Below are 27,500 nucleotides of genomic sequence, written 5' to 3'. Positions count from 1 at the left end.
ACTCGTTCAAGAACCGTTAGGAGATGAATCAGTGAAACGTAAAAAGAAAAAAAAAAGTCAACGCTATTCATTGAAGAGCGTATAGGGTGTTCTAAGTTATGAGCTTGCAAACCAAAACCTAGATTAAAAATGATTCTTTAATCAAATTCTTCTACCATACAAACCCATGAGAGCTATTTGTAGATATCATCATCTAAACACGAAACTTGGAGAGAGAGAGAGAGAGAGAGAGAGAGAGAGAGAGAGAGAGAGGAGAGAAGAGAGAGAGAGAGAGTAGGAATGAGGTCTTTCACGACGTACGTCTTACTATCATTCTCATGACTCCCATTTCCATGAGGCGAAAAGCACGAAGTGGACTTGAGGTTAACTGATAGGAGCCTCTCCCAATCATTAGGAAGAGTGTTGATCGTCAGACGGCCCTTTGACGGTATCGAAGCCTCGCGAATAACCGCTCCAAACAGGAAAGAGAGATCATACCAGAGATGGGGAAATGTATTCAGTACGATGATCTACAATAACGATTTTAGAATTGAATATATGTGATGACTGGAATTTCACATTACTGAGAATAGGACAATGAGGAAATGCAGTTAATCCGTATCATCTGCAATACAGCAGATCACGTAGATTGGAATGGTTCTTTAATCTTATTGCCATTAATGAGAACTTATTTTTGTAGTACAAGGAAAGGCAATGTTATCTGATTCTATTATAAACTCAAAGACATCGCTACACTTTTCATGATTATCTATTCAGATACATATCTGCATTTTGGTGATGCTAAAAATTTACTTTACCTTTTGTGCACCTTTTTTATTTTTTCAGGGAAAAATAAGTTAGCAATAGAGAACAGAAGATGATACGCCCAAGAAATAAATAACAGTAAATAAAAACAAATACCACAAATTTACGGAGCTTTGCCAGTTGATTTGTGTGACCGATCTTGGAGCAAGGAAGTAGAAGTTAGCGTCAACTTTGAGTTTCATAATTAGTTATTTTCCTCTGATATATTTTACGGTATATCCAGCTAGAAAACCTGGGAAAATTGATCCATGATGGCTTTGGTAAAACGTCAAAATATAGTTTAGATGGAATGGTATTCATTGTCGTCGTTAGTAATATATCACTAAATCCTTTTGGTAAAATCATATAGTAAAGAAAGGACAATAAAGAGAAAATTAGTTAGCTTCGAAAATATGGTTGTGCATTTCTAGAACTGTAAAAATATTTGGTTGCTAGGAAATGACGACCAGGAAAAGATACTCTCAACCATATTGAGATTTTATTAGGCTTGAGAACTTCTGAATCGCACGGTCATAACAAATCTTAATTAATAGGCGAAGATGGTAAAAAGAAAAAAAAATTCAGCAAAACTATAAAAATTTAATTTCGAGTACAAAATGACTTAGGAAAACTTAAACTTTTAGATCATTCCTATTTCAAGGGTGAGACTGCGATTTTTCGCACTACTGATACTTCTTGGCTGTGTGTTTCATCTCATAATATTTTTTTTTCTGGTGAATAAACAACCATTTGTTTATCAATTAAAATATCCAAGAAAGTTATCTGATTACGGACTATTCCCCCTTTCTTGTCGTAAATGATTATTAAACACAATTATCACATTTTTAAGTCAACTAATGAACAGTTATTTTCTATAGTCTTTTATTTTCTCAGTTATTCTAAAACACGGGTATATATAAACATTAATGTTAAGTATGGGATCGCCTCATAAAAATAGAAAACAGATAACTATCTATTACAGTATGTTTACTTAAAATGCATACACAAACTGAACTTGAATATCATACAGTTGATTATTTCGGTAAGGGGAGGGCACCTTTCCAAATATTCGAAACATTAGAGCAAAATTTGTCCAAGGAAACGGCTCACAGCATTAACTTGAATAAGTTCAGAGCATTGCAAGACAAGGCAAGCTGCCCAGGGAATTCCAGTGCTCAGCTATTCTGGCGAACTCTCCGATGCGGGGGGAAACGTGCATATCCTGCAAGAAGTGAATAACATTCGAAAAGGACGAGAATCTTTGTACACAATTCTTATAAAGAGTAATTGTTGGCTTTCAGTCATCATCAAAGTAAGTTATTAGTGAAAAAGACTTAGAAGGATCCTTAGAAATGCCAGATGTTAATTCTCTTTACATTTGAATAACAATTCAAGAAAAAATGTTTTCCGAAAAAGACATGAGCTATAGAAAATTTTGTAAAACGGTGTTTGGTTTATAGATTTGTATAACTAATCAGTTTCCCTATGGGGATTAGCTTTGAGTTAAATAAAACCTTATAAAAATTAATGCTTCGTATCTGATGACCAGGTCAAAAGGAAGGCTAAACTAAATCATTTGGAATAATGAGCTCTGAGCTTTTTAATAATAGTTAGCAAATACAGTAATATGGTACCAATAGATTAAGCATATTATGGTTAGACCCTTTTTTTTTTTTTGAAGTCTTTGATTCCAGGCTCATCCCACAAAGTCTCACTGGCATTGCTTATTCATAAGAAAAATCTACGGACTCTGATATTTTAGAATCTTTACTTTTGCATTATATACACACACACTCACACACACACACACAAACACACACACACAGACACACACACACACACACACACACACATATATATATATATATATATATATATATATATACATATATATAATATATATAATCTATATATATATATATATATATATATATATGTGTGTATCTATATATATTATATATATATTATATATATATATAATATATACTATATAATTTATATATATGTGTGTGTGTGTGTGTGTGTAATAGGTGAGCCCATAAAATACCAAAATGTAAAAAGTTAATTCTATATTTCAGAGAACCAACTATCTCTCTTCAGGCAGGTAATGGATGAGGGTATGGTTTACAGAAAGGTGGTGTTTATACCGATGGATCTAGAGGTCAACTGTTACTTCACTTGAGTTGACAATTTCTCTTTAATCTTCTTAATCCCTGGTTGGATGAAAATTTTATATATAACATCTGAGTCCCAAGCTGCTTTTGAGAGGTTTATCATATTTCTTTGTTTATTCAAAGTTGATTCTACCATCTGGATTTTGAACCGACAATTACTGCTTTTAATTATTTGCGGCAAATTCCAATTTGATTTGTGATTATGGTTATATATAGTATATGGTTCAAAATTGCTGAAGTCTGTTGGCCATACCTAGCTGAACGTTTATGCTCTATTAATCACTGGGGGAGTCATTGATTTTGCAAAACCTATGGAGGATTGGTCACAATCGAGGCAAGGGATTTCGTATACTCCTGTGTCTTTGAGGAAATGGCTTTTGTTGGACGTTAATCAGGGATTTTGCTAAGGTATTTGGCTAAGTAAAAGCAAAGGAGTTCGAGTTTCAAAGAGTCTGTGTTAATGTCTTAATTCTGTTTAGGTGTGGGATTTTGACTTTATTATTGGGCGTCTCTCAAGTCTTGTTTTGAGGGGGACGGTAGAAGATTATGTTAGCTTTGTGGATCAGTTTTTCAATTATATTGTCAGGGTACTTTAAAGATGACAGCTGCTTGCAGATTAGTTCGATATCCTTTTCCACAAGAGCCGGGAAACAATCCTTAAGGCTCTTAAGAAAATATTGCTTGCTACCCCAAGTTTAGTAGAAGTGTCATGATAACTAAAATAATGAATGTATGAAAGTGAAAATGTTGGTTTTCTGTGTATGGTAAATTTGTATTCTGTCGTGTCTCTAATTATCAAAACATCAAGAAAAGGAATTTTGTTGCCTGTTTCCCATCACCTTTAAATTTGATGCTGGACGCTAATGTATTAATTTTTGAAAAAACTTAGTTGATATTGCCCACCTATTATCACAAAATGTTAGGATATCCTCTACATATCTCATCCACAGCGTGTCTTTAGGCTTTTATTGTATTCATTAGCATAGCTTCAAAATATTCCATGTACAGACTGGCTAGACTTAAAGGGCTGCCCATGCTGCACCTAACATTTTTTTTATAGAATGACTCTCGGAATGAAAATACGTAATTTGACACACATAATTCAACTAACTTTATTATTTTATCTAGAGCTAGTGGCAAATGATATGAATAGTAGGCTAGTTTTTCTCTCAAAAACCGTAGAACGTCCTGCACTGGAACTTTTGTGAATAGGGATTCTACATCTAAACTTAAAAGTTTTATGTTGTGAAGTGATTTGTTTCTTCGTTGAATTTGTGATAGATATCTTCAAAATGTTTAATGTAACCGGGAGAAAATGGGCTTAAGAAAAGGGAAAGGTGACCGGCTAACCACATAGAAATTTTATCATTGAAAGCTCCGGGAAATGAGATAATAGGTCTGAATGGAAGATTATCTCTATGAGTTTAGGGAAGGCCACAAAACGAAGGTAGTTTTGGGTTAATAACTTTTAATTTCTCCAGTGATTCAATGATCTTTTGGTCAGTGCCAATTAATTTTACTTTTCTAAAATATTCTGTGGGGACGTTATGGAGGGGAATTTCCGTCAATTTGTCATAAGTGTTTGTGTCACTAAGAAGTTGGTTGATTTTGTCGAGGTAAAAGTCTGCCTATGATCATGATTTTGTCGGATCTACTTATTACAACGCCTCACTTTTGTAGCGAGCGGATGGCTATCATAAATCTACGGCGGAGGACAGAGAATTTCTTGTCAGGGCCAACTGGTGCATTTAGAAAGATGCCTGTTAGACACATCTCTTCTCGGTTGTTATTTTTATCAGATATGAATTTGTAAAAGCAATTATAAAATCTGGGTTATTTTTTCGGTCTGGCATGAGGGCAAAGAATAAACCAAGGTTTAAGACTAAATGATGGTTTACGGTAAAGGGGATGTTGGATAAATTTAAAATTTATCTTGCTATTTAACATTCGGGAAAGTCTATTGGAATAAGTCACGCTATTATTGGCAGCAATGGCAGAACATAATGAAACCAGATACCTGTAGATGTGGTCCGTTGTGAGGAGAAGAAAGTTAGATTGGGTTCCATGTATCAATCTGCGCAGTACAGAGATCTCGCAATTTGTATTTTCAATTCTTTCCTCCAGGAATATCTTGTGTGAGAGAGGGAAGGGGTCTGATTACAGAGTCCGTCCATCTCAAGAATCCGTACATTTCTGAAGGAGTTGTTCCTTGAGGCATTCTTCTAAAAAGTATCTCTTTAGTTTTCAGCAGGTGTAGTCTGGTCAGTTCTTTCTCAAACTGGCTAAAAACGACTTGTCTTCCGGATGTGAACGAAGGAACGTAGAGAGACGATTGAATTCCATAATGGGCTAAAATGACCGTGAAATATTTCCTGTTAAAACAAAAATCCATCTCATAAAAAGGGGCACATAAAAACAAAGTAGAAAGTTAATGCTTTATTTCAGAGAACCAACTGTCTCTCTCTTCAAGCAGGTAATGAATAAGGGTAAGAGCTACAAAAAGGCGATATTTGTAATAAGGGATCCCTTTCTGTGGCTCTTACCCTCATTCATGACCAGCCTGAAGACAGAGACAGTTGGCCCTCTGAAATATAGCATTAACTTTCTATATTTAAGAGTTTTTAAGGGCTTCTTCTTATTAGATGGAATTCTATTTTAACAGAAGATATTTCAGTATTCTATATATATATAGATATATATATATATATATATCATATATATATATATATATACATACATATATATATATGTAAATCACTGAAAAATATTTTCTGCTGAAACTAAATTCCATCTAATAAAGAGAAGCCCTTAAAAACACCAAAATGTACAAAGTTAATGCTGTATGTACGAATATGGCTAATATATTATATATATATATATATATATATATATATATATATATATATATATATATATATATACATATATATATATATATATATATATATATATATATATATGTATATAGTATATATATATATATATATATATATATATATATATATATATATATATATATATATATATATATATATATATATAATATATATATATATATATATATATATATATATGTGTGTGTGTGTGTGTGTATGTGTGTGTGTGTGTGTGTGCGTGCGTGCGTGCGCGTATGTTTGTATATAAAGAGAAAATGACCCTCAAATCCTTGGTAAGAGTAATTTAATATAGGTTCGAATAAAGTTAGTTATATGATAATAACGAAACTTCAGCTAATTAACTTATCTGTATTTTAATAGTAACATTTTTGGCATCAACTAAGAAAATCTTTTCCTGAAATTTACAGTCATTGTTCGTTTAGCTTCCTGAAAGAAAAAAAAAACTTCAAAATTATCTCACGGATATTTGTATCTTTATACGTTTTCACAAAAAGAAAATTGATTCTAGGAATAAATCAAATGTTAAGCTGTGATATGGAATTATGTAACTAAAGGTCAAGTTTATTGTGGCTTTCTGTTACTACGGTAACGGAAGATGCCACACACACACACACACACACACACACACACACACACACACACACACACACATATATATATATATATATATATATATATATATATATATTATATATATATATATATATAGAATGCGGATAAAATTGAATACATTTTGGTGGGTCTAAAACAAATTTACAGAATAAAATTCATGCAGAATGTTGAAAGGGAAAGTTAAATTTTCAAACCACGACAGAGAATCAGCCTTTTACATTAAAAGAACTGGCATTAAGTAGAGATGAGAGAGAGCAGAGAGAGGAGTCCAGAGAGAGATAGAGAGAGAGAGAGGAGAGAGAGAGAGAGAGAGAGAGAGAGAGAGAGAGAGGAAACAATTATGAAAATAGACGAAACAAACAAAAGGGATTGGGAAATCAGAACCTCAATGCCAAAGACATGTTTATTGCATTATGGTTTAGTACAAGAAGATGTATTACCGATGTAAACATACCGTATAAAGTAAGGCATAGGGTCCAGCGATTCTAAGGAAGATTCATTTTGTGCGTGATGAATGTGGTACTTAAGGGAGCGGAGGAGAATATATTGGCTCACAGGGGAGTGATTGAGGGGAACGATTGATTGATTTATGAAATTTAGACTTTCAAACGACGCACTGGGACAGTTTTGGTATTTCAGTGCTTAAGACAGTGAGAAGAGGGAGTTGGAGTGCTTAGACAGCAAGATAAAAAGGTCTGGAATATAAAGAAAAATAACTACAAGGATCTAAAATTAGCGCTGGTAGAAAACTCCAAAGTTGGGCTAAGAAGCGGAAGTCAGAAAGAGAAGACTGAAAAAAAAGGGAAGAGGAGAAGAGATAAAGTTTGAAGCTAAAAAGTGAAGGCAGTCAAGGGTTGGAGGGATGCTGAAAATGCCATTTAGTAATGCCTGTAGTACAGCATGAGTTACGTTGACGGCACTTCTGCTATACAGGGAGAAAAATCAAATTTGCCTACAAGGGAAGAAAACGGAGGAGGAGAAAACGTAGAGATGAAACAGGGGGGAAGTTCACATAGGCAAAACTTAAAACATGAGATGCATTTTTTAAGTAATAATAAACAGCAATTTTTGGTAAGGAATGTTGAAACTTTCTTAGACTGAGAAATAATTGCACTACCTGACACGAAGTGATCTAATCGCCACTAGGAAAGACAACGATTTAATATTTGATTGGGAGCTTAGTTGCACGCCTGCGTATATTCATCTTATATATTAGCACACATTACCAAGTCTCTCGGCAAATTATTTGTGTTGGTATTGAGAAACTCGTGACAGAACAAGCTCAGACCATTTTCATGATTTATTGACGTTTAAAATCAAGCCACTTCTCTGAGCAGTACTTATAAAACGGACAAAGGACATTCTATAAAACTGATATTCATACCAGTAAAAAAAAAAAAAAAAAAAAAAAAAAAAAAACTAAAACACAACACTTCTAGAAAGGCTTTTGACATGAAAAGACATAAAAAGCTTTATGAAGAATTCACCCCAATCCCGAGGCCCCCTCAAAAGAAGAAGAAGAAGAAGAAGAAGAAGAAGAAGAAACACACAACTATAAATCATCACTCGCTTTCACATTTAGGCATCTCAGCTAAACATCAACATTGGTTAAGCTGCCGTACAAAGAAAACAAGTTTTCCTTACAGCGTAGGATGCTGTACTGGACTCTCAGCCATTTCCCATATTCTCGTCAACTATATGTTTGAATAATCGATGCGCAATGGTTATTACCTGGATGTTATCAGTATAATAGGTTGGTTTAGAATAGCACATAACCATAATCAAGTAAGAACTACGTCGAAGTTTCTTCGGCGCAATAGAGAAAACTTTCAGCCACGGTCAGCTGAACCTGTGTTATTGGTACTAATAGCTTTGCCAGACGTACGATTATGGCTAAATATAACCTTAAATAAAATAAAAACTGTTGAGGCTAAATGGATGAAATTTAATGTTTGATGATTGGAGGGTGGATGATCAATATATCAATTTGTAGCCCTCAGACCTCAGTAGTTTTTAAGATCTGAGGGAGGAGAGAAAAAGTGCGGACGGACAGACAAAGCCAACTTAATATTTTTCCTCTACAAAAAACTAAATATGAAACTTATGGATTGAAAAAGATGTGATAAGTATTATTTGTATCTTTGATAAGATATGTATAACAATAATAGAGGTCTGAAATACATTTATAGGCATTACAATATCAGTGAATTCATATCATGACACACTCATAACAAGGTAACTGGAGTTTAAGTACCTATTGGGTCAAGAAATTCTGAAGTGCAGCTGAATTCTCTCGTGTACAATCATATTGGAGTACTAAACTTGATGGAGATATTATAGATCACAACTATGCTGACAAAGTTTGCCTGTCTTACTAATGTAAATAATTATTTGATAAATTAAATAACAGAATCAAAGAGCATTCATTCTGATGAACGCTTTCCTTGTATTCTCTCACACTTATAATTTTGTAACATCGAACAAGAAAAATGAAATATTCCAGAGAAATATATGACAAGGAAATATTACCAGCCAACTCGTCCCACCCCCTCCCAAAAGGCAGGAATTGTTTCATACTTAATCTGGGAGCAGGAGGTCGGGTGATATATTTTCATATTTCAGAATTCTTAAAGGTACTTTGCTCTTTCACTGGTTTCATTCCCTGTCGAATCACAGTTTAGCATTTTATTTCAATTTTTTCTGCCTCTTTCTTTATATCTTAAATTTTCTTTCGATATACGACAATTAATTGTAAAAATAAGCCATACACGGGATATCTAGAGTGCACTGATTCGCTGTCGGAATTTTATATACTTTTGACAAGGCGTATGAAAGGAAAAGTGGTGAACGACCACGCAGTCCACATAGGCTTATAAATGGCATATAGCAATACATTCATTCACGTAGTCTTATTTTAAACATAATTTCTAAGACATCATCAGGACTTGCAGTGAAGACGAAAGTATATTGAGCAGTCTCTATCTCTGAGGAATTGAAGGACAAATAACCAAATTAGATTCATAACTGGCGCTTTCATGCTAAGATGGTTAATAAATCTGGTGCAATGGAAAGCTATACTACCTCGTAATTCATAAAATTTATCATTATTCTCGCTATAACAGCGTAAGTACGTAATTAGTGTTTTTAGTGTCTGGGTCAATGGGGCATATTTTATACCATACATGGTTTATAAATATATTGATGGTTATTTTGCTCATTAAAGGGTAATATCAGCAGTGTATGTAAGCATAAAGATTCTATGTAAAAGTCGATCGAGTGACTGTGAACTACTTTTTATAGTCAGAACACACGCATACACACACACACACACACACACACACACACACACATATATATATATATATATATATATATATATATATATATATATATATATATATAATATATATCATTCGAGCTACAAATGTCCTTTAATATCTAATTCTCATCTAGCCATCTTTTAAGCCCTCCGGTTACCCTGATATTGGGATTTTCCATATAAAAAAACATATATGTACTGAAGGGGAATTTTTTTAGTTGATAATAATTTCGTCCCCCCATGGGATCGGACCACCATCCAGTGGACGGGAAACGAAATCAGAAACGGACAGTGACGCTATCGAGTCGGCCAGCAGAGAGGCTATATGTTTTATATCAATTCTGACCATTACAAATCACCATCGTTCTCGGTATTTTCGTAATTAGAATCGATATGAAACCCCCTCAACCATGCTAGCTGATTCGAGCGTTTGACCAACGTAGCCTTGTTATGAATACTTATCACATCACCGTGATTCATATAAATCATTCGAGCTACAAATGTCCTTTAATATCTAATTCACTCTACCTCGGAATTGATATATTTTCATATATGTACCGAAGGGGAATTTTTTTAGTTGATAATAATTTCGTCCCCCCATGGGATCAAACCACCGTCCAGTGGACGGGAAACGAAATCAGAAACGGACAGTGACGCTATCGAGTCGGCCAGCAGATAGGCTAAAAGGTTTGTAAAAGGTGTTTCTTGTTGAGTTAAAGGTGCATGAATTTTAAGCTAGGATATTTATGATTTGTTTATTAGAATGAAAATGTGAAAACAAAAATTGATTATGTGCATGTTAAAGAATACAGAACATTTATTTCTGATAAAATACAGCATATTTAGGCAAGGATATTTATGAATTTGCTTATTAGAATGAATATGTAAAAAAATATAATCTTAATGTTAAAGAATACAGAACATTTATTTCTAATAAAATACAGCATATTTAGGCTAGGATATTGATGATTTGTTTATTAAAATGAACATGTAAAACAAATAGATAATCTACATGTTAAAGAATACACAACAATTATTTTTAATAAAATACAGCATATTTAGGCTTGGATATTGATGATTTATTTATAACAATGAAAATGTAAAAAAAAAATTATTTGCTTGTTAAACAGTACAGAACAATTATTTTAAAAAGAAATGTAGTGTATTTTGTTGAATTTTCGTTTGAGAAACAACGCTTAATATTTGACCGTTGATTTTAGCCCTCGCCTCATAAGCTGGAAGTCGGATCACGCCTTATTAACTCTGTGCATAAATATTTTTGGCACTACTCTGGCTTTTAACTCTCGATATTATAGCCTCGTTACAAGGGATTCTTGTTTCTAACACTCATTAAGAAAACACCCGAATTCATTGTACTGTCCCCTTCCATCTAAAATTCAAACACCTGATTCAGCAACACATAGTGTTAAAAAAAAGTTAAGTATATCTTAGTTTTACCAGACCACTGAGCTGATTAACAGCTCTCCTAGGGCTGGCCCAAAGGATTAGATATTTTTTTACGTGGCTAGGAACCAATTGGTCACCTAGCAACGGGACTTACAGTTTTATTTGTGGGATCTTGAACCACGTCGTATATCTATAAATTAATTTCTATCACCAGAAATATATTCCTCTGATTCCGCGTTGGCCGAGCCGGGATTCGAACTTCGGACCACCGGATTGGCAGCCGAACGCGAAAACCACTCGTCCAGCGAGGAACTAACACATAGTGTTACTTTCTACTCTTCCGGCCCCGAGGGATATCTGGTGACTTCCGCATGGATGATGATATTTCTGCCTTTGTTTTTTCCTTTTCGCTTCTCGAAAACGTCCGGATTATTTCCGCTTCGGTGAACCTAAAGAACTCATGTTTTCTTCCTTTGCTTGTGAGCACGTACTTAGCGAAATTACTTCTGAATCATATGAAACACAGTCCAAAGATATTTGAATCGTATTTTCTTTTCAAGATGACAAAGTTTGTCAACTATATTTAATGAATATGCAGATAATGTAGCACTGTATGCAATAGGGAGTAACGTTCTCTTTATACAAATACTTACATGATTACCATTTCACAGCCAAGTTCGTGTCAGTCAAAATATGCTATTTGAGTTACTGTTACTTAGATTAATCGACACAATTACACACACAGATATATATATATATATATATATATATATATATATATATATATATATATATATATATATATATATATATATAAATATAGTATACATTGAAAGTTTTGGAAGTTTCATTGCGGTACCTATGATCATTTCGATAATTCAGTGCGATGATTTCATTGACAATTCTGAAAAGAGTTGGACAAAATGATATAGTGTTTAGGTATCAATAAACCAAAACCCCAATTTTTAAAAAGTTTTGCCATTTAATTTTCATTAGATTTAATATCGTTCTTCGGTGGCAGCTGAACAGAAATACTTAAAGGTCAAATAAATGCTTCCCGTGAATATCATTCGTAAAGTAGAGTGGTATTAGTTCTCGAAGGAAGTAAAACTGGAAAAGATGTAAAAAGAGTATAGATTTTATCAGCGGAATGTTGCATACAGAACAAACCTTTTCATAAATATTATTTCACTCCTGCAACCACAACCACACTTTCTCGGTAGTTGAATGCGTTTATTACTTCTAACAATCAATATTGGAAACAGGAACAAACAAGTAAAAAATTCGCCGAAGAAACCAATCGAGTTTTCTATCCGGTGGTCGTCTCAGCCACGGCCCATGAAATTCAGCCACGGTACGGTGGTGGCCTATGTCGTTGGTACGTGCAGCGCTGCCAGGAATACGATATGGCTAACTTTAACCTTTAATATAATAGCAATACTGAGGCTAGAGGGCTGCAACTTGATACGTTTGGTGAATGGAGAGCGGATGATCAACATACCGATTTGCAACCCTCTAGCCTCAGTAGCTTTTAAGATCTGAGGACGGACGGACAGACACAAACGGCACAGCAGTTTTCGTTTACTGAAAACTAAAACCACACAGAATAGAGTAAAATTTATATCAAATGATTGGTTTTAGCTGTGTTTTCAAATAACATCGATAACAAACAAGAAAATCACATGAACAAAGATAGAGATGTATGAATCGCCTATACAGAGACGAAGACTATCATAGTATTTGTGCGATAGTGAACGACATTGTAAAGGGATGCAGTTAATGGTTACCATTTGGTTACCTAGAACCTAATTCATCGAGACTGCAGATGTGTATGATACTCAACGCGGGAACCACTCTGGCTACTGGTGTAAACTCCGCAGCGTTATTGTTCACTGTGCGACGGCTGTTCCCGTTTTAATGGCCAACGGCAGATCGGCGTCATAATGATGTCGCTCGCTTTGAAATATTTCACCGGGATACTATTTTTTCGGGGTTGTGGAAGAGGAAGAGATAAGAATGTAATATACGGATACAATATCTATATCTATATTATAATATATATATATAATATATATATTAATATATATATATATATAAACTAAGTATATGAAGGCAGGCAGGACACACAGGGAATTTGACATTTGACATTTAATCCGACGTTTCGCAAAACATTATTGCATCATCAGGGAATTCTACAATAGATGTAAATAAAATAATTATTAAAAACTTAAAAAATCATAAAAAAAAAAATTAAAAAATAGTTATCTAAAAGTCAATTTAAGAGACCATATTTGAAACACAATAAGTTAAGTTAAAACACAAGTTACATGTTTTTTTTTTTTTTGTAACTTGTGTTTTAACTTAACTTATTGTGTTTTAAATATGGTCTTTTAAATTTGAACTTTTAGATAACTATTTTAATTTTTATGATTTTCTAAGTTTTTAAAAATTATTTTATTTACATCTATTGTAGAATTCCCTGAGGATGCAATAATGTATTACGAAACGTCGGATTAAATGTCAAATGTCAAATTCCTGTGTTTCCTGCCTGCCTTCATATACTTAGTGTGACTGTGCCGAGTGGCCCCCTGCTGATTTTGGTTTGATATATTATATATATATATATATATATATATATATATATATATATATATATATATATATATGTATATATATATATATATATATATATATATATATAATATATATATATATATATATGTGTGTGTGTATGTATGTATGTATGTAGTACGTATGTGTGTGTGTGTTTGTGTGCTACCAGCAGGAAGATTCACTTTGGTAAAAAAAACAAAAGAAAAAAAGTTAACCCCGCAGCATTGTAACTTCATTAAGATTAACTATGTGGGACTGTTAACTTAATTATTATTATTTGCAAAACCAGATTTCCCTGAAATCACTCCTACTACATTAAGTTTAATCGAATTGCCATGTGCATACAGGCTAATCCTCCTCTATTTGATTAACTGATGTAGTCCAGCTTGCCACAGAAGATATAAATAGCTCAACAACGTACAACGTGAAGTTGGTAAGTTAATACAGATAAAAATTAGGAATAGGATAGGGTTTCAATATATTCATTATGCAATCATTTTGCTCTGAATTTCGCCAGTGTCACATTTCTTCGACGTCCCAGGACGTTTAGTTGTTGATAGTTTCATTGTTCCAGATGAAGTTCAGTATATCGTAGTTTTACCAGACCACTGAGCTGATTAACAGCTCTCCTATGGCTGGCCCGAAGGCTTAGATATTTTTACATGGCTAGGAACCAATTGGCTCTAATCTAGTTTTTTATAATAGAAAATTCTGAATGATCACTAACTGTAGAAATTGATAAGGCTGAATTTAGGTGGAGGGGAATCATTGTGTATTATATATAAATACACTAAAGCAATTCACCTGCAAAAATAGTATTTGAAACACTCATGAAATGAATGTAAGAAACAAAATCTTATTTGAAAAAAGTGAATTGCTCCTAATAAAAAAATTGGAATTATCTGAACCTTAACACCAGCAATTAAAAGTCAAATCTTACAGTACCACACACACACACACACACACACACACACACACACAGAGAGAGAGAGAGAGAGAGAGAGAGAGAGAGAGATTATCTATGTAAATGAAAAAGCTCAGGGAGGGGGCAATAATCCCATCCGTACATTGTTTCTTAAGAGTGGAAAACGTTTGGAAAAATTAACAGAACAAGTGTACTGTGATTTCCATGCACGAGAAAAACATTAAAATCTACCTGAAACTTCCTAAAGTACTTTGCTTTGATGTTTGCTTTCCGTTCAGATCCTACATTCTTTTGAAATGGACAGCACAGTCTGATTAAGATGACAACTGCATCAGGGCCTTCCTTTAGGCAGATATAACAAGCTTTGATTTGATTGTAAGAAAATATGTTTTATCACTTATTATCTTCGTAAGAGCTCACAAACGTATTGACAGCTGTTATTTATTTCATTTTCAATAACTTACGATATCTATTGAAAATTCAATTCCAGTGGTACATTCAGTAGCATATTTTCTTAAATAGTAGACGACTTAGAAGCTGAACGAGTGTTCTGACGCGGCGTACTTCCACAAAACCGTCTTCCACTCAAGAAACAGGACGCCTCTAAATCAATCAGCGATGCGCATCTTCATTCATCATACAGCTTATGTTACGTAATTTAGAATTCATAACTTCTCAACTCTCAACATGAGCTCGGTATTGACTCTGACATAAAAGTACATAATTATTGACTTGTTTATGTAAACAGAAATGACGTTATCTTACACAGTACAAATATTATGATTAAGGTTAATCTCTGATCTCTATGCATGCCAAGAATGAGATCTTTGTTGGGAAAAACTCTCTATCACGAGAGTATATATCATGTTCTAAAGGGTCCACATTAATACAAAGTGTAAAAAGTCTGTGTATAATTTTGAAGACTTTACAGAAAGCTTTCGAACCCTTCCCTGGGTCATCTTGAGATGAACCCAGGGAAGGGTTTCGAAAGCTTTCTGCTAAGTCTTCAAAATTATACACGGACTTTTTACACTTTGTATTATTGTGGACCCTTTAGAAAATGAGATCTTTCTTGTAGAGGTTAAAGATTGCATCCATATATGAATTTTAACTCGTACTCCTAGTAAATTTTACCCATCTCTTCATACAATTCTCGAGGGCCAGCTTTGACCGACATAAAATGAGAACTCATAACTTCTGGCGACATTGTTAAAAAAGAAACTCATTCCTGCATCAGAAACGCAACTTCCTTTCCTGATGCAAAAAAAAAATAATAATAATAAATAAATAAAATAAAAAAGAGAAGAAAAATAAAAAAATAAAATGAAATAAAAAAATATATAAATGAATAAATAAATAAGTAAAAATAAAATAAACAAATAAAAGAATAAATTAAAAAAATCACGGAAGACATGTCTCTTCGCTACTTTTGCCAGTAGGTGTTTTCTTACCAATTACTTTTGAATACTTCCATAAAAATTTGATTAGATATCATAAGAAGAAATTGAGTTCGTATTTCTTCCCTGGAGGGAGGCTTTGCTCTGTTGCTTTTATTTCAAATGAGACAGAAAACGTTAGAAACAAAAACGTTTTAATCTCTTCAGTAAAAAGTGTTTCCTGGTCTTGCTAGCAGACTATATCCCTTGTCTTCCAAACGCTGCTCTTTCAAAGTAACAGAATTATTATTGCATTTGCTTATCATAACTTTCTTACCTTACGATAAAAAGAGCATCGAAATCTGTATCTTTGTCTAGTTAATTCTTTCTTTATTTTTGCTTACGTTATATCGAACCAATGGATGTTGTCATGGAAGTTATTCATCTAAAAATAAAGCGGTTGTATGTAGGTACAATAAGGATCTTTAGTCACCAATTATTGTCTCATAACTTTCTGACAAGGAGAGTTTGGCGTGTTTCCTGAACAGTTTCTCTACATGAGAGTTTTTTTTTTTTTTTTTTTTTTTATGGTACTGCCTACAGAGTCACGAAACTCATACAGAGAGGTTGAGAGAATGAGGACCGAGGTTTGTGGACAATAATAAAACAGACAGAAAGCCTTGTGAAATACATCTGAGGTAATGTTCATTTTCCCCAACTGAGATAGATGTAAAGACATAAATCCACGCTAAATTGAATTATACTTTTTTAAATTGACTTCAATACTTAATCTAATATTATCTAATTAGCTACGTTGTAGCTGATTAGATAATATTCAAACCCACTGACTGTATCTCAATTTACAGTCTATTAAAAGCGGTGAATGTGACCATAAATGATACTTTTCAAGATAACTTTAGTATTGTATGTAAATTCATAGTGTTATTAATTGTCTCAATTAAATTGTCTTTTTCCGGAAATCATATTTTACACATGCGTAAGTGTTGAATTAATCAGGAAATTGATAAAAAAAGTCAACAAAACAAAAGAAAATTATTCAGCTCATTGGCTGGCATAAAGATACGATCTAATTATAGAAAGCAGTAAACGTAATGTTAATTCTGGTGCTGTGACTGAACGTTTAACGCTAATAATTAAATTTTTTGGAACCTGACCTTTTGCAGCCATGATGAATTTAGCTTCAGAATGACACTTTTCTGTTCTTAGCTTGGAATAAGCTACCAACAGCTATAAAAACAATAGTTGATATAAATTCTTTCAAATCAGCGCTTAAGAAACATCTTTTGCCGGTACGTTGAAAACGATTTATAAGGTAACATCACTGCATTTCCAAAATTGTAACAATAGGACAACTTTCTAAATCATAATGATTCCTATTTACACATGTAAGTAAAATTATACATACTATTAGATTATGTATTCCAGGGCTACGTTTTATTTTGTATTTTAAAATGTTCAATCAAGTTTTTTTGTATAAAGTAAACTATGAGTATTATGAAATGTAACTCATCCATTGAAATATGTTTTATCCTTTATAAGATACAGAATAGCCAATGTAAATATTGGAAATAACGCTTATTATTATTATTATTATTATTATTATTATTATTATTATATTATTATTATTATTATTATTATTATTATAGTGCAAATTACAGCATGATACTCAGGCATGTTTGAATTACAGTGATACTACCTTGTATCAGTTATAACTTGTCATGTAAGAGTAGGTTGTTTCCACCATACTTTATTACAAATAGAATTTGTCCATTTGTATTTCATAGTCCTTCCTTTAAAACTTTCACTTTGTTATTTCAAACAGGGAATCATTTTACTTGACATTTAAACCTGGGTTCCCTTATGATTCTGTTTCTCCAGTTCCAATTTATATCGCATTCGTAAACATGTACTAATGTTCAATTACTGTAGCAATGCAATGTTTACAACTCATTTCTAGTCATCCACTTCCATTTATATCTCATTCGAACGTTATGATTAACACCTTACATATTAAATCATAAATTAAGCTATTGACCAAACATCAATTACTGTTAACATGTGCACCATTCCCTCTACGCCCTTGCTTTTTTTCCGGGCTTTCTGGAGCTTCCCGCTTTCCAATGGAAGACTTTCACAATTTGTTTCTGTTTCAGTATTCAGTTTTGTACTTTCTCAACAGTTAACTGAATGCACACCGATTCATTTTCTCTCCTTCATTCAAGTTTCATTTGTGTTGAGCATTTTTCTGAATCGCTAGAAAATTGCGAAAATTCAGTCATTCTTTTCTTTGGGTGCATCGAACCCCAAGGTGATTTCTTATTTAAATCGTATATATTTCCATACATTGGATATATACAAACTGAGTATAGTTGTCATCCGTTAGAATATTTATTGATTCTTTCAATATCATAATATATACAAAACTGAGGTGGGAAACATCATAGGTGACAAGGAAAAGGAAGAGTTTTGTTAAGCTTTCGTCGAGTTCTGTCAGAGTGAATAAAAACTAGTACAACTGCGCACTTACCTGAGAATTTTACCACTTTTCAGTTTTTATATTAGTTAAAGAAGACTTGTTTACATAATTTCCGAGGGCTTCAAACGATTTCTTAAGGACCGACGGGAGTATTGAAATGATTCTCGGCTGCCTAGGAACAACATACATCACAAAACTGCTGAATAAGTCTCAGGCTTTTTATAGAACTTGTCTACTACTTTGAGAGATTAAGGCGTCGACTTCCAACGATAATGGATGTGCTGAGTGGACGGCGCTTCTGAATTTATAGATTTTGTTCATGTCTTTCATAGAGCGACTTTTTAGCTGCTACAAAGCATTTACGAAACCTTAATACTATCGCCAGTACATTTATTTCCGTGCCGAACCTTTCTGTTATACAGCAATTCTTTTTTAACGCTTGCACTCAAAAGCCACACGTATGTACTTACATATCTATCTGTCTCTCTATCTATTTATTTATCTATAGATAAATAAGTATATATAATACACACACACACAAACACACACACCACACACACACACACACACACACACACACATATATATATATATATATATATATATATATATATATATATATAATATATATATATATAAAGGGGCACATTCCCCCTCCTTATACATTAAAAATCGGTAACGTTGGCTGGGCTGGAAACCTAACCATCACATATGGCAACAACAAAGATGAACTTAGGCATTGCATTAAACGCCGAACTAAAAAAACAGACTTTATTCCAAGAAATAAGATAGAGACTAACTATCATAAAAAAGAAAATAAAAAAATAAAAAACAGAGGAAATTAACCGAATGAAGCCAAGATCACACCATTTGTACTCGATACATGAAAACGGATTGATTCAAAACAAGACCTGGTTAACTGAAGTAAATCCACAAATGAAATAGAAAATAAGGCATCTCTCTTCGAACCCGGATATGTTCGTTCCACAAATTAAAAAGTCACAAGTCACATATCATAAAATAGTCATTTCATTTCGTCATACACAACAAAGGCCTTATCAGAGCTGGTAATTGTTCTGCTCACAAAGGCCGACACAGTTCCTGTCAAAGAAGATGTAACCCTCATTAACACACATGGAATATTAATATTAATAAATAAAATATAAAACAAAGGGGTTCACTGCATCAGCATAGAATAGAGAAGTTCAAAAGGATCCAAAACTGGGAAAAAACAGATTAGTGAAAAAAAGAGGCACTTAATTCATTTGGCTATATATTTAATCTCTCTTGCGGTTTTTCACGCTAACCTCCAAATGTTCCATGGAAAACCCTCAGGAAGGGTGAAATATGACGTACAAATGTACAAACATCCTCGTAAGCCACTCCTCTTTAAATGACGTCACTGACACACAACGAGTTCATTACACAGGAAGAGTTCGTGACGTCACTCATCACTTATTTAATAACTTAGATCTCCAAAACAACAGGTTTTCTATATTCTAGATTTCCTACTTACACATTAATCTGTCTCAAAAGGCAAAATCTATCCTTTGCTGTTTCCGCCCATCGGAACGAACTCACACACAAATATCCGTTCGGGGAAATTCCATAGCGAACTCAGTCGCCGTTCAGGGCGACTTTTCTTTTGCTTACGAAGAACATTCTTTTTTCGCTTCCGTGAGGGCCAAGTTGACGCCTACTATTTCAGAGAGTAATGTCAACAGATACAATGTTCCAACATACTCGCTTTTGCGATCATTTTCATGGGACAGTAAGACAGCATATGCTTTAAGTGCTAAATGTAAACATTCATATGTAATATATAAATATATATATATATATAGAGTATATATATATATATTACGTATATATGCTATATATTATTTATATGTATATATATATATATATATATATATATATATACATATATATATATATATATCATATATATATATATATAGATATATATTATATATATATATATATCTTATATATACATATATATATGTGTGTGCGTGTGTGTGTGTGTGTATGTGTGTATATATATATATCTATATATATATATATATATATATATATATATATATATATATATATATATATATATATATATATATATATATATATATATATACATATATACAATATAAAAACACCGTATCGTGCTTCTGAGAAATCAGTAGAAGGATCCACAGTAATATCCTTCTTTATCCAGATGAAATATATTAATGGAAATATTTACAAAGATTAAAGCTTTCGTCCATCCTCCTGTTTTTCCTGAAAACAGAGAATTTAAAAACTTATTTACATCATCCTGGTGAACAACCAAGTCTAAAAATTTCAGACGCTTGTCGACTTCCCTTTCCACTGTAAACGTGATGGATGGAAGAAAACTATTCAGTTGTAAAAGAAACTGATCAAAACTCTCGGCATCGTCCTTATGAACAATGAACATATCATCAACATATGTTATCCATATAAAAGGTTTCAAATCATCCTGAAGTTTGTCCACAAAAAGGATCCGTTTGTGGAAAGGGAAGTCGATAAGCGTCTGCCATTTTCAGACTTGGTTGTTCATCGGGATGATGTAAATAAGTCTTTTAAATTCTCTGTTTTCAGGAAAAGTACTCACACAAATACGCACATACATTTTCATTCCTATCGTGACGAGAAAATCAAACGCAACGTTCTGACCAATTTGTTTTTTAGAGCTTTTCGAGTTTGTGACCCTAGTTTCATTGACCAGGAAATTGAATTCTTGACCACGAGTTTCAAAAAGTTAGGGCACCCCAAGTTTTTTATCGACAAATGTCTTTCTAGAGCCAGAAGAATGTTTTATAATCCAAAGGAATGCTGTTCGACTGCTAATTTTAAATGCCTTCCCTTCCGTATTATCATGACGTGAAAAAAAGTTTCTCAATAACCCAATACTCATAAAAAGAAAATAATAAAAAAAAGTTGCAGAAAACCAAACACCGATGGTGGAGTCTATATATACCATAGGATGTAAGAATTGTGAAAAATGCTATATTGGTGAAAGCGGTCGTTCCCTGGACCAGAGGAAACGTGAACATATTGCAGCTTGACGTTTGGGCAACGTTTACAGCGCCATTGCCAAGCATACTTGGGATTCTGATCATGCCATCTACTTCAAGGGAGGAAAAGTTATCTATAAGAGTGCGGATAGGACCAATAGGAGAATTGTGGAAGGGGCTCTCATCACTTTGAATGACACCTTTGAGGGGAATACTGGAATAATGAACAATTTACTAAAAGTGAAGAAATTTGCAAAATGGCCAGAATTAAGAACTTCTGAAATGTGTACAGCCTCCTTCAATGTGATAGTCGATAACCATCCTTCGCCCGTTCCAGAGTCTGATCTACAAACTACCTTTTCGGCTAACGACCCTAAAGATGTCATTCAGGAAGAGCACCGGCGCTGTGTCCCGCCTCGAAGATCACAGAGAATTATGGAAAGGAATACGACCCAATGACTTGCTCGCATATTTTAACCTTGATAATTTTGTTTGTATGTTTGTTATTTTGGATTTCTTCACCAGTGCCATGTCTCTCATTTAGTTAGTGATCAAGTCCACAGGAGGATGGACGAAAGCTTTAATCTTTGTAAATATTTCCATAAATATATTTCATCTGGATACACAAGGATATTACTGTGGATCCTTCTATTGATATATATATATATATATATATATATATATATAATATATATATATATATATATATATATATATATATATATATATATATATATAAATATATATATATATAAATATATATATATATATATATATATATATATATATATATATATATATATATATATATCATTCATTGTGATAATGGGATAAAACAATGAACATCGGTGAAGAACAACATTTGACTGATCACAATGGCGATAGTATAGTTAACTTTGATGTAATGGATAAAAAAAACTCAGTTGCATTTATAACAACAGCATTCATATTTACATTCAGGATTAAAATTCTCCCAAGAATTTCTTATGTTCTATTGTTTTTTTTCGGCTGTTGTTTTCTACGAGCACTCGATATTGATCAAAGATCGTCAACGACTCTCATTAATGGCTGGTGGCTCTAAGGATCCTTCGAACGAAGCGAATTTCCTTGGCTAAATCAAAACCGATATTTGAAGATCATATACTTCCCCCAAAAGGAACAAGAAAAAGACAGCAATACATCAGTTAAGGGGGAAACGAAATACTCAGACTTTAGAACCCTAACGAACTTCATTTATCCCATATACGATTTGTATTATTTATACAAGTATATATTATACATTATGAAACGAAGTTTACGATAACTACTATGAGATGCGTTCTATATATATATATATATATATATATATATATATCCTAATATATATATGTATGCTATATATATATATATATCCATATAGGTATATTATATATAATATAAATATATATATATAATATATATATATATATATATATATATATATATATATACTTCTAGGCACAATTTTTCACGGATACAACATTCATTGAATAGAATGGCTTTTTCACTGTTAACCAGCTTTTTTGAAATTGCTTCATATTTTCTAATTATTTACTTTACTTCATTGTTCAGGTTACTAATGGACATATAATGGGGTTCTTCCATTTACTCCAGTATTTTACACGCGACAGCTGTTTCGTCAACCTATACGTTTTGACGTTATCAAGCGTACTGATACAAATATGAGCCTACATGCGTTTTGTGACGTCATGAGGACGGAATGGTAGTACAATTGCCAGATACCTAGTTTTAAGTATTTACAAAAGACTATAGTGAAACATAAAATAAGACAAATGAAAAAATATGTTAACAACAGAAATTAATATCAAAAGTTGAAAGTAAGTTATTATATACACATTATACATATATATTAATTACATATTATATATATATATATATATATATATATATATATATATATATATATATATGTTTGTGTGTGTGTCTATGTGTAATGTTTTGGCAGTTTTTTCAATGATTACGTCTTAAAATTCTGCTCCGGCTTATTCTTCTTAAAAAAACCCATGCGACCTTGTGATATATATATATATATATATATATATATATATATATATATATATATATATATATATGTATATAGATATATATATATATATATATATATATATATATATATATATATATATATATATATATATATGTATAACAGAATCACGAAAGTTAGGAACGTGATAAATCCATAAATAAAGATAAATGCCACGAAGGAAAAATAAACGAAGGAGTCTGCGAGATCTTTCGGCTTAAAAGCCCTTTTCGACGTTTATTCGTATACTTCGTTTATTTTTCCTTCGTGGCATTTATCTTTATTTATATATATATATATATATATATATATATATATATATATATATATATATATATATATATATATATATATATAATATATATATATATATATATATGTATATGTATGTATATATTGTCGTACACTTCGTTTCATTATGTATAATATATATTTGTATAATTAATACAAATCGTTTATGGTATAAATGAAGTTCGTTAGGGTTCTAAACTCTGAATATATTCATATGGAAATTTCTAACGATATACCAACTAGCATTCACCCAAGTATATGATTATAAAAACGGGTTCTTTTTTCATTCCAGTTTTGAGCAAATGAGAACGAATGACTAGCAGGCTCCATGTGCCCACTGACTCAGACCAGATTACGTAACATAAGACAATACGATATCCACAACAGCGTTTCGTCTCACAAATGGTTCATGGTAAGCTGAATTCATATAACAAAGGTTTTCTCCGTTCGTTTTCAAATGCCTCTTTTAAGTTCATCGTTTCGATATAATGCGAAACATTTGTGAATGGAAATAAAGAAGACAGGGGTTTATACCGAATGAGCGTTTACAACGAGGCGAGTAAATAGGTTATTCAGAAAAGTGGCATAATGCTGAAAAATAATACTTTTAGAATTCAGCCTTGGAGTGAAAATAAAAATTGAGTGTCGTTCTATCACGTAAAATGGCGAGGATATTGGTTTAATCACGTACACATGGATTATTAAATTCTTATTCTATTATTCTTGTCAAATGTTCGCTATCATGTTACACAGGAGACAGCCGATTGACTTTTAATTCGATTCGATGAATATCACATTTCTGGTCTGATAGAACTGAGATCTTTCGCTCTCTTTTACGGCTTATTGATAAAATCGCTTCTTGGCTAGCTGTGTACAATATTAATATCAGTGCACTTTTAAATCCTTTAAACTGCATTTGGACAAAGCTGGAAGTGCATATTTCTCGATGAATTTTGTTTTTACTGTTCTTCACGAGCGATAAACTTGGCCCCTCCACCCAACCGCATTTCACGTTATATCATCAACAAATATAACGTGAAATGGGTGAGAGGATGGGGGTAGGGGGTGTGTAAGTCATAACCTCTTATGATATTTTTACGTCCACAAATTAAGATATTCTGAAATGTTAAAGTATATTAATAACTAAATGTCAATTCTTATATCAGTCAATTATTACAGAGGAAGGTATTTCCAAAAGAATGACGGAATTAAAAAAAACAAAAAAACAACAGGCTAGTATTGTACGTATTTCTATTTTCTCGGATACTCTCTGTAAATTCTGTGATAAAACTGAAAGCATATCTCAAGGTTGTTAATGCATGTAAAGGAAACCCGCTATGAACAACGAAATTGTGATAACATGAAACTTTTTACTAGCACATAGAATGCTGTAATTACATAGATAGAGGGCGGGGGGAGGGGGTTGGGGGGGGGGGGGGGGGGCGGGGGGGGGGGGGGGGCTGGGTATGAAGGTGGTTTTTAATTCATCTCAACTAGAGCAAGTTCTAACAAAGTACCACCCGCTGACCTGTATCTCCAATATCTAAGGCTATAAAGTATTCAGCCTTCCGTGCCTCTGGATTATCCATAACGACGTTGAACTGCAATAAATAAAAATCGAGCCTGCCAGAAAATACCAAACACTTTAACTTGAAACAGAGTGTTGATATTGAGTTATGGGCAGTAGTAGTATTCTTGGAATTGTCAGCAAGATCAAAATAAGGTAGTGATGTTAGTGCCATCACCGAAGAAACTCATCTCCAAGACCCTTAATGGCTATTCTCCGCCTTGAGCATCTTCAGTTATTCATGTGTTAGAAGTGAATGTATTAGAACAACGATATCGTTCTTTTTCTTGTACCAGGACAACAAGAAAGGAAGCCGTATTTCTACGCTTATCTTTGCCATGGGATTTTGAAAAGACCTTTACGAAAAAAAAATGATTTGAAATGCATGTCCTTTCATTGCGTTGGATATGTCATCAATGTGGCAGGTAAAAATGACGAGCTTCAGGCGCCATTTCTGTGTAAACTTGCCATTGTTACATTACTGTAGATGAAGATCCACCAAAAAAGAACTAGGCCTTCAGTACAGCGATTCCCCTTTATATCCCTATTGTCTTCATCTGAGTAAGCTCTGAAACGAGGAAATTGAATTCGTTAAGCTTTAAAAGGTCAGGGGCACATAGTTTCTACCTGTCTATCTAGCTAGCTGTTTTAACTTGGGAAAACAATATTCCTGTTTCGTCCGTTAATTGTAAAAAAAATTTGCCTTTCATGTTGAGATAACTTTGAATTAAATAAATATAGAATATTGTAGCGTAAGATTCCCCGTCTAGGAAAACAATGTGATTTCTCTGGAGATAACGAATAAATTCTATACCTTTGTCGATAACAAACAGTTTTTTTTTTACAAAAATAAGAAAGAAATGTTTATATAGAAAATTGGAGATAGCTGTAAATTGACTGTACAAACTAGTAATTATTAAAATCAAAAGGCAGGGGAAAAATAAGAAAAGCAGGTGTAAATATTTCTTAGCTTTTCAGTAGCCATGATGTAATAAGAATATCCTGTGACACTGTTACACCTCCATTATCATCATCTTTTTCTTTTCTTTCTTGATGGCATAATTTTTTTGTCGTATTGACCTTGCTGTTCCTGTAGGCATAAGATTTCTTATTAATATTGTTAAAGGATGCAGAAAAGACACGTTTGACAGGACATCTCTATCTACAACATACAAAACTCAGATTTAGGACCCAGAAGTGAAAGAGTGAAATAAGACAATCTTCTCTCTCTCTCTCTTTCTCTCTCTCTCTCTCTCTCTCTCTCTCTCTCTCTCTCTCACTAATGTAGAAATGTGGTAGCACTGACTACAATCTAATGAAGATTAGCATTTTAATTAGCTTGTCCACCGACTAAAAGAAATGAAATTGGCAATAATCCATGACGTAATTAGAGATAAGTTAGTGCATTCTGATTAATTCTTGGGTAGGGAGTTGGGGTTGGGGGGGTTGGTTGGCGGGACCTTTGCCAAGAAAACAGTTGGGTATCGGATATACAGTTAGAAGACTGAAAAAGTCAACATACTTAACCAACATCTTTTTCTCCCACTGTTTCACTAGCTTGGATAAGAACTAGATAACCGTAATTCAATTTTGCAATTACCCTTTGGAAAATTTTGTTATGAAACTTTTATAATTTTAAATTTCCTTTCATTTTCAATACCGTGAATTAGTGTCCTGAATATCTACTTGTTATACACACACACACACACACACATACACACACACACACATATATATCTATATATATATATATATATATATATATATATATATATATATATATACATATATATACATATATATACAGAGACATATATAGATGTATATATATACACACATAACTATTCTCTCTCTCTCTCTCTCTCTCTCTCTCTCTCTCTCTCTCTCTCTGTATATATATATATATATATATATATATATATATATATATATATATATATAT

Source organism: Macrobrachium nipponense, chromosome 2, assembly GCF_015104395.2.
Source record: "Macrobrachium nipponense isolate FS-2020 chromosome 2, ASM1510439v2, whole genome shotgun sequence".
Lineage (NCBI taxonomy): Eukaryota > Metazoa > Arthropoda > Malacostraca > Decapoda > Palaemonidae > Macrobrachium > Macrobrachium nipponense.
Note: the sequence above shows the minus strand (reverse complement) of the source record.